The following is a 13,697-nucleotide window of genomic DNA, read 5'->3' as shown; positions in this document are numbered from 1 at the left end:
TGATGGTCTATTTGAATGCTGGTTTTCACATTCTCCGACTGAATTATGATGACGAATAATCATAATACGCGTGCGTGTGTATAATAACTGAAATCATGTTGGGGGGGGGGGAAAGACGAAATATATGAAACATATTTCAAGTGTCTCTTACATTATGCAAATAAAAAAAATGTGTCATGTGGTCCGTTGAAGTCAAATGTGAGTGCAAACTTGACCTCGGAATTCCGAAGCTCTTGCAGAGAGCGAGAGAAAATCTGCGAATTTATAGTTTGTATACGTTCAACGGCTCCAGATAGCAGCGGTGACCTCAATGAATGTATTTTATTTATCCAGACCCGCGCAGTTACAAGCCTCATTCCAGCTCGTCCATTTATAGAGCTGCTCTCTTACCATGCAGCCTCTCTCATAAATATATAACTAACAGTGGCGAAATGTAAATTCCTTATCATCACAGATTTGCTGTAGAATTTACACAAACAAGACATTAAGATATGAGATATTAAACATGTTTGCTGCTGTGTGGTTTTAATAAATAACACGAAACAAGCAGGCTCCTACAAGCAATGTGACAAAAATACACATTTTCACGAGTGAATTAAATGCAACTGATTTGAAGTTTTCCCCATTTTTTTTGGGGGGGGGGGGATTTCCAGTCCTCGAGTCCCTCGAGAGAGTTTTCCATGTCTCCCCTCCAACGCACCTGAATCAAATAATCAGGATTGTTAACAGGCTTCTGTGGAGATTGCTGATGAGCTGATGATTTGATTCAGGTGTGTTGGAGGAGGGAAACGTGAAAAGCAGGCTGGATAGGGGCTCTCGAAGATCGGACTTGGAGACCCCTGATATACATATATACGCATGTAGAAAGAGAACACAAAAAAAAAGTGGCTTTTGTTTTGAATTTCTAAATAAAAACTCTTAATACATTTATTCAAAATAAAAAATATAAGTAATATACAGTCAACACAACGTTAAAATCCATAATTATATATATTTTTTAAATTACAATAATTTATGGAATCATTATAAATTACAGTATTTTACTGGCAGCAATTATTCAGTAGAATACTGTAATCAGTAATAAAAATACAATAATTAACTAGCTTTACATTTACGGTGTTGTACTGACTCTTATCCTCCACGATACTGTTGAAAAAGACAGTATTTTACTGGATCGTATATTTGTGGAGCCTGGGGTCAAGTTGTATTTCACAATTTTAAAAATGTGCAGAATTTCATGTTAAAGATTAGGTCGCTCTTAATATGAAAAAAAAAATGCACTGCGCTGTCACCAATGTCTTACAGATGCAATTATGCCATCTAGTGGCAGGGAAATGACCTCAACACAAATCAATATCACACTGTTTTTTTTTGTTTTTTTTTTACCACACAGTACATCTTTTTCATTTTAACTCAGTTTTATGATTTATTCTGAAATTACTGTATCAATGACAAAAATATTTGTTAAATTTTTTTTGCACTTTTATGTTATCAAGAGTATGAAAACTTCGAAAAAAATTTTTTATTTTTTATTTTTTTCAGTTGCAGGCCTTATTTTCTATCATCATCTCTGTTTAAGCCATGCTATGGAAAAAACATGATAGTGTGTAGCGTGACAGTGCTGGCTAAAAACAGCAGCATCCATAGTGAGTGACCCCCAAACCCGGACCACCGCAAACTTTCACTACCACAGGGTCCACTTTCCACTCCTGTGTAAAAAAAAAAAAAAGAGGACACAGACCCCCAGGAAAGAGGCCGTTTTTCCTTTCGCATCTTGAATTTCACTTTTCATTTTTCCTCTGCTAGCTATATGGGCTTTTTTTTTTTTTTTTTTGTTTCGCCGTCCTCTCGGTGATATTCGATACTGGAAGCTATCAGCAATGTGTCACGCGATGCTTGTGAAGTTTGGTCATAATCTTTGCGCTTCATTTATGCTGCATGAAAAATGGTTTCATAGAAGCCGGAATACATATGAAGACGTCTATATGTAAGACGTGCGGGTGGGTTGAAGCTGGACTTATCCTCACAAAGCTATAAATTACACGAGTATTTGCAAATGTACTATAACAATAACAACCCAAACGCTTAACATAATAGTGTGAGGCCTTGATTTGTGAACTGTCTTAAGAACTTTTATGAGCAGGATAGGAGAAAGTCCATCTGGTGAGTATTTAATGTCAGCCGTTCAGCCGCCATTAAAAAGTTGTCCCATACGTCCCTCTTGGCAAGCGGGACGGGGCAAGCCGTAAAGCAAACCAGCTTTGCGGATTCACCAATATTTGACACTTGGGGGTAAAAAGAAAAAAAAGAAAAGAAGAAGCAAAGTGTAAAAACAAATGACCTCTGGCGGAGTAAAACTGGGGGAGTTTTTTTTGTCTCGGCGTGGGGATTAGCGTGACTAAAAGCTGAAGCGTCTCCAGCACTTCAAGGCGTTATCTGCATGAGAACTTGTTTGATAGGCTGATGGAGACGTTTCCGTTGCCGTTAAGTGTCCGAGGAGGACTTAAAGTGTCGAGGAGGACGAGGAGGGTGTTTTTAAAAAGAGCACCGCATAAGTGAACAATTGCTTGAACAACTCGGTGATAAATGGAAGAGTAAAGAGGTGATGCAGGTTGGAAACGTTTTTTTTTTTTAGGTCTCTAAAGACCCTTTAAGGTGGATTTGGAGATTTGTTTTGAAATAAATCATACGTTTGATGATTATGGCAAAAAACGTGTGCAAAGATTTAGAACTACACCATTTGACAAAAGTGAGCATCCCCCTCACATTGTTCCCTCAAAATAACTCCAAATACAGCCGGTAATAGCTAAACCCCTGGAACCATGCGGTCTGATGAGATCACGATAAACTTATTTGATTCAGATGGTGTCAAGCATTTTTTTACTTTTGCTATGCTAGGAAATTAAACTAGATACTTCGAGGAGGCTAATTGTGGAGAAATCTCAAAATGAAAACATAAACGTAAAAAACATAAAAAACATATAAATATGTTTTTGGGAGCATGGCAATATTTAAAATATAAAGTTTTTATACGTTTTTGGGAGCGAATGAGTTAGGTGATTATAATACGTGTTCCATTCATTAATAAACTAAATCATTTGACCTGCTACTGCCTCCGCAAAATTTACTTTATTATTAAAATGTAATATTTGTGGAGTTTTCATCATGGCCTTGACATTTAAGAAGAATCAAATCGAATCGGGAAAAATCGAATCAAACGGAACTGAAGTGAATCGAAATCGAATTGAGGAAATTAGATTTGATCATCAGCCCTAGAAGCAATAGACTGTTTTTAAAATTTTCGGTTCTGGGCGTGGCTAAGTCGGGGCCCGGTGATGCACCTTGCCCCGGCATGAGTCGCCCCTCTCTCACTATTTAAGAACTTGGAATGCCTTTGAGTGCATATGTAAAGTGTACTTAGCGAGCTAGCTGTGCCTACACCTCGAAATACATCTGTGATGTCATTTTCAGTCAAGTGGCAAAATGGCCGCCCCTGAGATGGATAAAAACAGGTGGATTTTGCTGCTTAATTCATATTCCACAAATGCAATATTAATCAGAATGTGGCGGCTTATACAACATATATAGTTGTAAATAAAAATGTTAACAACAGATTTCTTTTTTAACTCATTCACTGCCATTGACGGCTAAATGTGTCAAAAACTCACTGAGATATTTCTATTAGTTTCACTATTTTTACTTTTGTTAACAAGAGTATGAAAACCTAGATTATTTTTTTGTACATTTAGAACAGATATAAAAAAAAATGATTAACTAGTGAAGTTATGTAATTAATAACAATTAAAAAAAATCGCCTGATGCCCCTAATTAATAAAAAAAAAATTTTTTTTTTAAAAATTAAGGGTGTCAGACGATTAAATGTTTTAATTGTAATTAATCGCATGACTTCAATAGTTAACTCACGATAAATCACACATTTTATATCTGGTTTAAATGTACCCCCCCAAAAATCTAGGTTTTCATACTCTTGTTAACAAAAGTGGGGGAAAACCCTAGAAAAAAAGTTTTTATTGTACATTTAGAACAGATATAAACATTTTTGATTAATCGTGGGTTAGCTATTGAAGTCATGATTAATTACAATCAAAAATTTAATCCCCTGACGACCTAATTTATAATATTTTTTCTTTTTTTAAATAATCTTTTTTTCAAAAAACAAATTTTTAACAATCTTTTCTTGTCTTTTTTAAAATAATCTTTTATTTCAAAAAAAGAAAAGATTATTAAAATGAGGGCGTCAGGCGATTAAATATTTTTATTTGTAATTAACTCCTGATTAGTCACAAATTTTATATCTGGTCTAAATGTAAATTATTTTTTTTCATACTCTTGTTAACAAAAGTCGAAAACATGTTAAACTAATAGAAATAGTTCAAATGATTTTTTGACGTCTATAGCCGTCAATGGCAGTGAATGAGTTAATTTCCAACTTTCCTGTCAAGGAAACATTCAAATAAAGCACAAAGCATGAGGTTCTTTTAGCAATATTTTAACATTTCAGGACTCGGCGGCAAGCACATGTGTCACTTTTTCGGAATCGTCTTTTATCGCCAAATGTCTACGTCATCGATGGAGCATTTTATTTATCGGCGGCAGCCAGGTTGAGTGAACGCGGACGCTGCGGAAAAGCGTCTCGTCTTCCTTCCGAGGTATGTTTGTTCCATCAAACGTTGATTTATGACTTCAACTGTCTAAAAGGAGCTCTCAATCATCCGCACGAGGGATGACTTCCTCCAGAGAGCCACAAAATATCATTACATGGTCACAACCTTTAATTTGCTATCAGGCCAAGAGATTTCCAGTCACCCAGTCACATTTATATCCATTTCACCGGCGGAACCCGTCTCGGGCTTTCTCAGTCACTAAAATACACTTTAGCTCGCTTACTGTAAATGTACGTTGTTAGTGAACATTGTACAACAAGCGTGTTCACAGGCGCTGAAACTGTCACCACATTTACAAAAAAGCCACATTATTGAGTGCTTTTTTAACGTGGCTGCAGTTGCCAAGCATCTTGGCGAGAAAAAAAAAAAAGAGTTGGGAGTGGAAACAAAAAAAATAAAAAAAGCATCTCAAGTTAAATTTAAAGATGTGTTGCTCTTGGAAGGCCGGCTGCACCGCCATAAACCAAGGGAGACATTTTCATGCTCCACATTTTTCATGGTTTCTCTTAGAGTTTCCTCCCTTCCTCTCTCCCCGCTCCACCTTGGCTCCGGGACTCACCTAACTGCTGCTGCACCGGCCGCCGAGGCCAGCGACGTCAAGTGTGTGGGGGGGGGGGGGGGGGGGGGGAAGGGCGCTGCGGGGTGGCCTGCTCCAGATGCTTCTGGTTTTCCTTGGATGGCTCTCACGTGGGTGGGGGGTGAATCCCTCGGAGAAGCCGCCACCTGGACGGCGCTACTTGAGGCCTCTTTCAACGCGCTTCTCACATATTGCGCAGCCTAAAAACACACACACAATAAACACACGCATTATATCAGGGGTCAGCAGACTTTACTGCCAAAAGAGACATTTTAGGCCAAATAGATAACAAGAAACATTGTGATGAGCGAAACTGTGTGTTAGTGTTCGTCTAATGTGCTGAGGGTTCAAGAGCTAATTAGAGCTGCACCCTAACACAAGAATATGCAGCATCTAATACTTTCAGGTTAATTTTTTCTACCTTTCTTCTTCTTCAGTTTTTGGATTTATTAAAACTTTTTTTTTCATAATTTTTCATACTTTGTTTTTTATTTATGTTTTCTGTCAATCTTCCTTTTTTGGACTTTTTTTTTTTTGCCTTTTACGGTTATTTTTCTTTTTGAACATTTTCTTACCAGCCTTTCTTTAAATTTCTTAAATAAATTTTCTGCCTTTTTTGTGTGCTAATTTTGTGGACATTTCATGTTAATTATTTTGTTGTTGTTTGATATTTTATAGTTTTCTTTTTGGCAGTTTTTTCTTCAATTTGGTGTACATTTTAAGGTAATTTCTTAGATTTCTTCTTTTGTTTTTGACATTTTGTAGTTACTTTTTAAATGTTTACTTTTCTGCTTTAAAAAAGAAAGAAACTTTTTTTTGGTAGTTCCAAAGCTATTTTATGGTAATTTTTGCCTTTCTTTTGTTTTTGAATATTTTCTGTTGTACTTTTTTTTTTTTAAATTAAATTCCCTCTGACATTTTTGGCAATTTAAGGGAAATTTTATGATAATTTTTTGCTTTTCCTCTTCCTTTTTGGATATTTTATGGTCACTTTTTTTGACATATTTACTAGGTAACTTTTAAAACTTTTTCATCTCTCTTTTTCAGACACCTTAAAAATGGATTGACAATTTTTGAATATTTAATTGTTAATTTTTAATCTAAATCAATAATTCTTTTAAAGAATATTTTATCTAAAAAATACAGATAATTCTTTTTAAAAATATTAATTTCTACTCTTTTTTTTTTTTTTTAAAGAGATCCACACGGAGCCACAGGGGAGGGACTAAAGAGCCACATGTGGTTCCAGAGCCGCAGCTTGCAGACCCCTGTGTTATACGCTACAAGTCGTCTGACCCACCGCTCTGCATTTTAATGTGGCGTGCATGAAGGAACCGTTTTATTGCTGCCTTCAGACTGTTGACTTGCGCCAACTCTGTGCGGTAAAGGTTGTAATTTGTGGATTGGTTTGGTATTAATTAGGCCCGCCCGCTCTTTTCCATTGAGGCCAAAATTTACTGAGTGATGAACATGCAGCGAGGGGGATTATGGCCGCCCTCTGGCTGCCCACAGAGAAGCAAACACAAAAGAGGGAATGTAGAAAAGCTCTTTAATTTTCACGTGACCTGTCATCAACAGCACATTTTCACTCAGTTTTGTGAACCGGTGGACTGCCTGCGGTGTGATGTGCAGTCCACATGTTCAAAGTATAAAAAAAAAAAAGAAGAAGAATATTTTCCAACTCGATTACTTTTTAAAGACAGCTCTGTCCACATGAAAACACATTGGCAGGCTGTAAAGAGCATGCCAGAGCAACAGGTGGGGCTATAACCCCCAAATCATAAGGCAATTTAGTGAAGAAAGTTATTCCTGGAAAAGGCCCAAAGGCAATGGCAAAATCGAGGAGATTCACGTGTATGTGCCACCGCATTTCAAGCAAGTCATAACTTGGGTCAAGCAAGTCATAAATCAAGTCATAAAATCTTGCTCAGCCACAACATATATCGGTGCGATACTAAAATATTTTGTTCACTGATAAAAACACAAAAAAGTTGCTAACGTATGTATGAATGTCACACTGTTATTGTGATGGTAAAAAATTGAAATATGCTGAATGTGAGAGTAAACTTGCACACTCTAAAAACTCCAACAAGTAACCCAATTTGGGTCAAAATGGACCGATTCAATACTTGGGGCAGCTTGACTCGACTATTTGGGTCATTTTGTATAAAACCACCCATAAAATTGAGTCATTTTGTAAAAAACAGTCCAGAAGATTGTGTTGTTTTAACAAAACAACACAGAAAGTTGGGTTCGATCCAAGTAGTGGATCAGTCCATTTTTAACCCTAATTGGGTTATTTTTTGACCAAACTGTTTTTAGGGTGTGCAATTATGTTTTTCTAGAGGTTATACGTTTTTGGTGTCAATATGTTTAACTAAGACAATCAGTGCGAAAATAGGTGAATTAGCAAAATTAACTTTGCACACTTTGTAGGTTGTCACTTTATGAAGCTAAATACTCAAAATGGATTCTATGTACAGATGTCTATGTTTAAATAATGCTCACTCAAAAATGTCAAGATTACACTCCATGGTGCCTAATCTACTATTATTTTCTTCTCAATTAAATGTATAACCGACAACAAGTTTAGTTCATATTTGATCCGCTTTAGGTGAGCTAAACTGTCGAGCTAACCTAGCTAGCTTCGCTTAACGGTTCACACAGCTAGCTTGCGTCTGACGGATGAAAGTAAATATCGTAGCTGTTGTGGCTCTTTTATTCGAGTTTCGAACCTTACATGTTTTTCTGTTGTCTTTTTTTCCTGGTTTAATAATCCTTAAATCAAAAGGTATTCACATTTGGTGAGATTTACACACCTGTGCTTGAATTAATGTAGCTCAGTGGAACGTTATGAAACGAAGAGGATATACTGTTGTAAATAAATTAATACAATTTCATGGAACTGATATTAGAATTCAGTTTGTAAATATAAGTCAGTGCTTAGCTTTTTGTAGGCCACTGACATTAACTAACTGATTCAAACCAATGTTTGTGTTCTAACTTTGAAAAAAAAAAGAGTCTTTATTAGCTAAATGTGTTGCAGTCTTTCACAACCTGAGGTGTGATGCAACAGCAGTCACCTGCATGCGACAAAGGTCAAGACTGACGAGCTTCATCTGAGGTTTCTATATTTCCCCTTTTTGGTGCTTATCAAGGCTCACAGATGTTCGCTAAAGCTTAACACCAAACAAAACATTGAGATAAAATGTTAGACTTTTTTTTTTGTCTGTTCATTCCCTGAGGGATGTTGTGTCTTTATTTATTTATATTGTATCCTTGAAGTTAACAATTGTGATTCAAGCTTTTTAATCATGATTAACATTGAATAATCCATTTTCTACTATTCTTCTATTCGGGTTGCAGGTGAGCTCAATTTAGATGTGGGGTAACCTGGACTGTCGATAACCATTTATACTGATACCTATGGAGAATTTAGAGTATTCAACGAATCTTATATGCATGTTTTTGGACTGTGGGAGAAACCCGAGTACCGAGAAAAACATTTGAGAAGATGCTAACTCCAACTTTCTGGGGCAAACGTGCTAACCACTAGATCACCACAATGTACATTTTTGCAAGATCTTATGATTACAAGTGTGTTCTTGGAATAAAATTTAAAAAAAAGACAAGACATCCCGGAATGAATTTTGAGTTCGATTTTAGAGGTTCCACTTTCCATGGGGATGTTTAGCGCATAACCCGCCTCACAATTTACCGTCATTTATAAGTAGGACTGTCACAAATGAATCTTTTTGGAATTGATTTTCCTATTGATTATGATATTAATTACACTTTTTTCCAGCTCTATTCATAAGCAATTTGGGGGCAGAAGGATTACAAAATGTTTATTTATATGTAACTGATAAAAAAATACCATAAAATCCCGTGTATAATATGCACCCGTATATAACACGCACCCGTATATAACACGCACCCATGTTTAATACCCACACTCTCCCCAAAAAGACAAAACAAATTAATATTACTCATTTTTTTATTTCTTGAATTTTAAGTTCGATTTTAGAGGTTCCACTTTCCATGGGGATGTTTAGCGCATAACCCGCCTCACAATTAACCGTCATTTATAAGTAGGACTGTCACAAATGAATCTTTTTGGAATTGATTTTCCTATTGATTATGATATTAATTACACTTTTTCCAGCTCTATTCATAAGCAATTTGGGGGCAGTAGGATTACAAAATGTTTATTTATATGTAACCAATAAAAAAACACCATAAAATCCCGTGTATAATATGCACCCGTATATAACACGCACCCATGTTTAATACCCCCCCCACACTCCCCCCAAAATGACAAAACAAATTTATACTACTCATTTTTTTATTTCTTGAATTTTGAGTTCGATTTTAGAGGTTCCACTTTCCATGGGGATGTTTAGCGCATAACCCGCCTCACAATTTACCGTCATTTATAAGTAGGACTGTCACAAATGAATCTTTTTGGAATTGATTTTCCTATTGATTATGATATTAATTACACTTTTTTCCAGCTCTATTCATAAGCAATTTGGGGGCAGTAGGATTACAAAATGTTTATTTATATGTAACCAATAAAAAATACCATGAAATTCCGTGTATAATATGCACCCGTATATAACACGCACCCATGTTTAATAGCCCCCCCCCCCCCCCAAAAAAAGACAAAAAAATTACTACTACTAATTTTTTTTATTTCTAGACATACATTTGTCATTGTTTTCTTTTACAGTGTATCATACAAGCTGTTATTAAAGTCATGGTTGTTTCCTTGACCTGCTGTATTTGGACCACCCTGAGGACCACTGATGCAATCAAGTATGTCATTTGGCTCATCGCTCATGAACCCCTGCCCTGTTATCTGATGGTGCCCCGACATCCAACCTGCCCCTCCTCCTTTTTTTTTTTTTAATCAGGCTTTGTGTTATTGTCTCCAACCTGGTCACTCTCCATTCCGTAGAACGCGCACGGTGTCAACACTCTACAGGACACACACTGCACTGATACTGACAGATTATCAGGAAATTCTTCTTCACGGCTCTGCTTGTTAGGGGAGGAGAGGGCAAGAGCTGGAAAATAAATAAGACGTCACTTGGGTTTGTCTTGTTCTTGTTCCAAAATAAACACAGCCAAGCGCAGGGAACTCCGAGAGGCCTTGCAAGCGCGACCGCCGCGTATTTCTCAGGAACAATGGAGGCTACCGCAACGCCGAGCGACCCATCGCCACGGCAACCAAGCAAAAAGTGAACAGGTTGCTGCTGGGTTTCACATCCTTTCAAGTCAACTTCCTTTTAACCGATATAGCCGGCAGTTTCGGACGCGGACGGGAGATCATAATTACCGTCCTTATTTGCATCGGTGCGGTTACGCCGAGACCATAATGGTAGCGCTTGGGATTCGCCGTGTCTGTAAAAAGGCCTGCTGGGAGCTGCGTAACCGACATGTGCAAGGGGTGAGAGTTCAGGTCTCCCTGGGGTTTGTTTAGGAATACATGACACTGCACAGCTGGACTATCATCCGTGCATATTTGACTATTAAACTTTACAGAGCGTCCGCATCGCCAGCTGCTTTAGCCGAGGAAATGAAGTTATTCCCACTAGTGTTGCGAACCGGTCCACTTGTTCTACTGTAAGGAATATTTCGTCAGTTTGCGCTTTAATGCGTACAGGCTGTTACACTTTATGGCGGTGTTTAAAGCCCAGGCCATCCGCAGCGTGCTCAGCTGTTTATGGTACCGTTTTTAAATAAGGCGTTAATCCACTCTACTGTAAACACCTGTAAAAATCACCTGTAACAACACAGAGGCCCGGAAAAAAAAAATGCATAAAACAAAGATGTCTGTGTGGTTTCTCAGTCGTGCAAGTCATAGTAGCACATGAGTTCTTGGTTGTTGAAGTCATTTCACATTTCATCCGTACACCCACCAGCAGGGGCGTATTCAGTCATTTGGGGGGTGGGGTGGGGGTGGGGGGGGGGTTCCTGCGTAGATTTTGAATTTGACTATCATCAACTAAAATGTGTGAATTTAAGGAAATTCTTCTATTGTCTGAGCTAAATAAAGTTATTAAAATCCTTCCTGCGGGTTATTATCGCTTAAGTCAACATATGATAAAAGCATCATGTGTCGCCTCTCCGTAAACCGGATTTAAACTCAGAATCGCTCCATTGTGAGGCACGTGTAATAACCACTGGTGCACCATGCTGCCAAGTGGTAAAATTTTTCTCTTTTTATTTTATTTCATTATTTTTTAATAGAAAATGGTGTTTTTAGTTTTGTTTTATTAGTTTTAGAGCTAGTGTTAATTTTATATATGGAGTATTTGTCAAGTGCAAGATCAAAAATTAGTTAATTAAGTATTGTGTAGTAAAATAAACTACAATTTCCAAACAAATATGATATTAATCAACAAAGAGGAAAATGAAGGACATTTAGCTATATTTTCTAGTTAACTGTCGTTAGCTTTATAAACATAAGATACAGTTTTAGTTATTGTTTGTTTTGTTTCCTTAATTAAACTGATTTTATTTTCAATTTTAATGTTCTTTAGGGATGGGTGAGTAATAATAGATGTCGATTTTCAAGGTAGCGTACTCGTGACAGTATCTTGAATGTTACTTTTTTTTGGCCAATGGATTATTTATTAGTTTCATTTTATTTTTAAAAATTCATTTTATTGTGTGGTCTATGACATTTTATGGATTTTATGAACAAATAGAAATAAAATTGCCATTGATTTCATGCAATTCTAAAGAAAATGATATATTGGGATATGTAGGTCTTTCTTGAAAATTGTTTGTCATCACTTTTTTGGGTAAAAATGTTTACATTTCAAAAGTACTAATGGTATCAATACTCGGTATTGGTATTGGTGAAAAACTGTCATCAAACATCTGTAGTTACTTTACTTTAATAATTTCGGCTACCCGTTGTTGTTGTGAAAAGAAAATGAAATAACTCGCATAGGCTTGTTGAGAACATGCAAAAGTTGGGCCTGTGCTGGACTCGGATCAGCAACACACTTCAAGTTATCATTCCTCGTCCTTTCCTTGCTCTCTTCTGACACCCGGTTGACCTCACAGCTCACAACGTTCATCACCAGCTAGCTGGAGGTGACAACCTGCAAACTCCAATCCACACAGCAACTGAACTCCTTCATCCGCTTAACACTCAAATTCTCAAGGCTTCCCCTGATAGCAGCTCAGGAATTGAGATGTCAGACTGCAGGAAACAGCAAACAGCAAAGAAATCGCTTCATTTGCCACTTCTGGTTATTTATTCACATTTTTTCTTTTCTTCACGGGAATCCCCTTCCTCTATCACTCCTCGAACCCCCCCTGAGAAGAAACATGCCTGCTGTGTCATTTAGCTACACCTTCTCCTCCAACAAGCCACGTGGGACATCTAATGAGTTCATCTCGCTCTTGACACACTTTGCATTGTTTGCAACACAGACGGGCGGGCCACTCCCTCGCAGATTTTCTCCCAACAAGCTGTCTGAGAGGAAGAGAAACTCGACAGCGAGGCTATTGATTATGGGCCTTAAACAGACAGCGAGACATCTGGCTTCCATTATGCATTTTGACGGGAAGCAGCGCTCGTCAGAGTCGGAGCCACGACGCACGGACACGTTAGGCGGCCTGTAATCTAGAGGATGCTCCGAAGGGAGGGAAAGAGGGAAACAGGTTTATTGTGGATTTTCCATTTTCAGACAACTGTCCAATTCATCTTAAACTGTCCAACCACTGAACGACTTCATTAGGATACGCCAGACCCCCGACGAGATGCCGTGCCTTTGCCTCATAGGTGACGCCAAAAGTGGTACAGCTTGTGTAAATGAAAACCGTTTGCAAAAAGTTGATGACATTTTTTCCCCATTTCACGGCGGATTACAATCGGAGAGTGACGGACAAAATGCAGCAGGGAAGCACATTTACCATTCGAATCCCTTTGCCATCTGTAAACAAAAACAGCTGCAAGTCCAACAGAGACGCCGAATAACTTCCAGACGAAAGCCTTCACACTAAAATATAAAACATATCACGGCGATATTTTTTATACAGAGCCTTGTTACATGTCGAGAAAGAATGCACGATCGGAGAGGACCAAAATGTAGCCCATACACCAGGGGCGATTCTAGCATCAGAAGTATAGGGGGGCACTTTTAATAGGGGGGGAGCACACTCGCACGCATGTACACACATAAAATAGGCAATAATTAGCATGTCAAAAGTGTGTTTCTCAGTTGACAAGGTAGAAAAAATTTAAAGGCCTTGCTCGTTGAGGAGCTAGCTTATCCAAACAGATAAACATACAGTCCAGGTGTGCAGTGAAGTTATCTAATTCTATTGCGAAGAACAATATCGGAGCTTGAGGTGCAAAATGGACAGATTAAAAAAAGAAAGTTTTTAATCCAACCTGCATAAAACTGTTAAAT

The 13,697-nt window shown here is 37.6% G+C and overlaps 1 long non-coding RNA gene across 1 annotated transcript in view; it reads right to left on the bottom strand.

The window, feature by feature from the left end:
- Nucleotides 1–5,321: 5,321 nt before the first annotated feature.
- The window catches only part of LOC144039687 (uncharacterized), a 50,152-nt gene continuing 41,776 nt past the window's right edge, over nt 5,322–13,697 (bottom strand). Inside the window, exon 4 of the long non-coding RNA XR_013289513.1 lies at nt 5,322–5,462. This is a non-coding gene — a long non-coding RNA (uncharacterized LOC144039687). The remainder of the gene's footprint in view (nt 5,463–13,697) is intronic.

This window comes from Vanacampus margaritifer, chromosome 19 (genome assembly GCF_051991255.1).
Source record: "Vanacampus margaritifer isolate UIUO_Vmar chromosome 19, RoL_Vmar_1.0, whole genome shotgun sequence".
NCBI lineage: Eukaryota > Metazoa > Chordata > Actinopteri > Syngnathiformes > Syngnathidae > Vanacampus > Vanacampus margaritifer.
This window is presented reverse-complemented; position numbering and strand designations above follow the sequence as displayed.